A 3,345-nucleotide genomic window follows, 5' to 3' on the forward strand; every position below is an offset into this window, starting at 1 on the left:
CTAGTTAATGTGGTGACAGTTGTTCTCATCATCATAAAGGTGAGTTGCGGAGCAATCTGTGAGGTAGGACTGTCCTTAGGCAAGCATCCTCCTCCTTCCCCCATGGCTTTGGCACCCACTACTGGTCCTTGCCTGAGTCAGTCCTTTTGCTGGAGGTTACGTATAATAATTCTTCAAATTCTACCATTCTTCCTCTATTTGTCTTCTGGCACCTTTTCTGTAAAGAGATTTCCTTCATAAACTGTGAATGAGCCACAGTTCTTCCAAAAATGAAAATGTAAATGATTAATCTTTTCTCATTAATTGCTAATTTTCATCATAAGATGTTGGCATAATTAGATTTTTTTTTTTTTGCTCTTCTCTCCTCTTCATGGGTTTTTATTTATTCAACGTAACTGTTGAATTATAGAAATTCCTTTTTATGGTCAATGTGTCCGTTTCTGAGGGCTGTTATAACAAATGACCACAACTGTGTGGCTTAAGACAACAGAAATTTATTCCCCCATGGTTCTGGAGGCTAGAAGTCTGAACTCAGGGGTGCCTGGGGGGTTCAACTGGTGAAGTATTTGCCTTCAGCTCAGGTCATGATCCCAGGAACCTGGAATGGAGCCCCATGTCAGGCTCTCTTCTCAGCAGAAAGCCTGCTTCTCCCTCTCACTCTGCCTGCTGCTACCCCCGCTCCCTGCTCATGCTCTCTCTCTCTCTCTCTAATAAATAAAACCTTTTTAAAAAAATTTTATTTAATCATGAGAGACACACAGAGAGAGAGGCAGAGAGAGAAGCAGACTCCACGCAGGGAGCCTGATGTGGGACTTGATCCCGGGACTCTAGGATCGCGCCCTAGGTAGAAGGCAGGCGCTAAACTGCTGAGCCACCCAGGGATCCCTAAATAAAATTAAAAAAAAAAAAAAAAAGAAATCTGAACTCAATTACATTTCTTTTTCCGTGAACTTTCTGTTTGTGTGTTTTGACCTTTTCTGCTATGAAATAATTGTGCTTTTTAAAATGATTATTAAGAGTTCTCTGAACATATTAGGAGGCTTGTGCTATAAGTTGCAAATACTTTCTCTCAGCTTATTTCTTTTCTGACTTTGCTTATTTTCTTCCTGCCATGCAAAAGTTGTTTTGTTTTGGGAGGCTGTCTAATTTGTTGGCCTTTTCTTTTGTTGCGTCTGACTTTTCGGCCATTTCTGGAAAGATTTTTTTCATCTGAGTCCAAAAATTCACTAATGTTGTTTTCTTCCAGCACTTGTGTTGTTACTTTCGACAGAGCTCTAGTCCCTTAGGAGTTCATTCTGGCATAGAGTGTGAGGTAGGGATCTAAACTTAAAATGATCCCTGTGTATTCTTCAGAGGAGACACGACTAACATAGAACCTCTAATTGAGAATTCTGGTGCTTTGTGGAGCAGGGGAGGTGTCATGGTGAATATGAGACTAACACGGGGCCTCTGTGGAATGTGGCCCTGCACACAGCACTGCAAGGGAGGAACAGAGGTATGATGGGGATTTGCCCAAAAAGACAGCCAGCTCAGCATTTCCAAGTTAAATTAGTAGGCATCAGAGTCAAGGTTAAACCTTTGACAATATTCAACAGACAACACACAGGGTCACTGGTGTCACCTGCCAGCCGCCAGTTCCTTCGCCTGCTGTTCGGCTCCCTGCCCATTCCAACCAACATGCTCTCCGCCCTCGCCCGCCCTGCCGGCACCGCTCTCCACTGCAGCTTCAGCACCCCGGCCCAGAACAATGCTAAAGTAGCCGTGCTTGGGGCTTCCGGAGGAATTGGGCAGCCCCTTGCGCTTCTTCTCAAGAACAACCCCTTAGTGAACCGCCTGACCCTCTACGATATTGCTCATAGGCCTGGAGTGGCCACAGGTCTGAGCCACATCGAGACCAGAGCAACCGTGAAAGGCTACCTCGGACCTGAGCAGCTGCCGGATTGCCTCAAAGGCTGCGATGTGGTGGTTATTCCAGCCCGAGTCCCGAGAAAACCAGGCATGACATGGGACAACCTGTTCAACACCAATGCCTCAATTGTGGCCACCCTGACTGCTGCCGGCACCCAGTATTGCCCTGAGGCCATGATCTGCGTCGTTTCAAATCCTGTCAACTCTACCATCCCAATTGCATTGGAGGTTTTCAAGAAACATGAACTTACAACTCCAATAAAATCTTTGGGGTGACGACCCTGGACATTGTCAGCGCCAACACTTTCATTGCAGAACTGAAGGGTTTGGATCCCATGTGAGTCAATGTTCCTGTCATTGGCAGTCATGCCAGGAAGACCATCATCCTCCCCCCTCCCCAATCTCTCAGTGCACTCCCAAGGTGGACCTTCCCCAGGACCAGCTGACTGGGTGGATCCAGGAGGCCACACGGAGGTGGTGAAGGCCAAAGCTGGAGCAGGCTCTGCCACCCTGCCCATGGCGTATGCTGGAGCCCGGTTTGTCTTCTGCCTTGTGGACGCAAGGAATGGAAAGGAAGGAGTTGTTGAATGTTCCTTCGTTAAATCCCAGGAAGCAGACTGTGCCTATTTCTCCACATTGTAACTGCTGGGGGAAAAGAGCATCAAAAAGAATCTAGGCATTGGCAAGATCTCCCCTTTTGAAGAGAAGATGATAGTGGAAGTGGAGGGCTGAAGCCCTCCATCACGAAGGGAGAGGAGTTTGTGAAGAACATGAAATGAGAGGGCAGGCAGCTAGCAGTTTCCCTAACTTATGAAGGCATCATGTCCCTGCAAAGCCATCTCCTGTCTTCATGTTTCCATTGTTAACCAAACCACAAGTGTCATGTTAATGTCACTGCCCCTTCCAATTGCAGGTCCATCGATGCGTGCATCAATAAAAGCAGGCTTCCATTTTCTTTAAAAACAAACAAACCAACAGACAACACACAAACCTTCAGGGGCCCCTCACTGCCTCCAGATATAATTGAGGTTTCTTATTTACCTGAGAGGCCCTCCATATGCTGACATTTTTAGCTTCAATTTCACACATCTCTTAAATCTGACCATTTATCAAGCAAACAGCCTTAGGTCATCTTGCTGGAATGCCTTTGCTCAAGCTGGGTCTTCCTCCTGTACAGCCCCTCTGCTGCATCACCATTTAGCACACTCCTGATTTAGCAAACTCCTGATCCAGAAGCAAAGTTCATAACTCACCCCCACCAGTAAGTGGCCCTCACTGCAAGTTGATCTTGGGCTGGACTTGACTCCGAATCACAGTATGGTTGGTCCCTCCCATTCCATCTGCTGGATTCTATGCTCCTTGAAAGCATGCACAGGGGATTGAATAATGTTCTTCCCCAAAATTCATGTCTACCTGGAACCTCAAAATGTGACCTTA

The 3,345-nt window shown here is 46.5% G+C and overlaps 1 pseudogene; it reads left to right on the forward strand.

Moving 5' to 3' along the window:
- Window positions 1-1,677: 1,677 nt before the first annotated feature.
- Window positions 1,678-2,687, forward strand: LOC112928025 (malate dehydrogenase, mitochondrial-like; annotated as a pseudogene).
- The last annotated feature ends 658 nt before the right edge of the window (window positions 2,688-3,345 follow it).

This window comes from Vulpes vulpes, chromosome 2 (assembly GCF_048418805.1).
Source record: "Vulpes vulpes isolate BD-2025 chromosome 2, VulVul3, whole genome shotgun sequence".
Taxonomy (NCBI): domain Eukaryota; kingdom Metazoa; phylum Chordata; class Mammalia; order Carnivora; family Canidae; genus Vulpes; species Vulpes vulpes.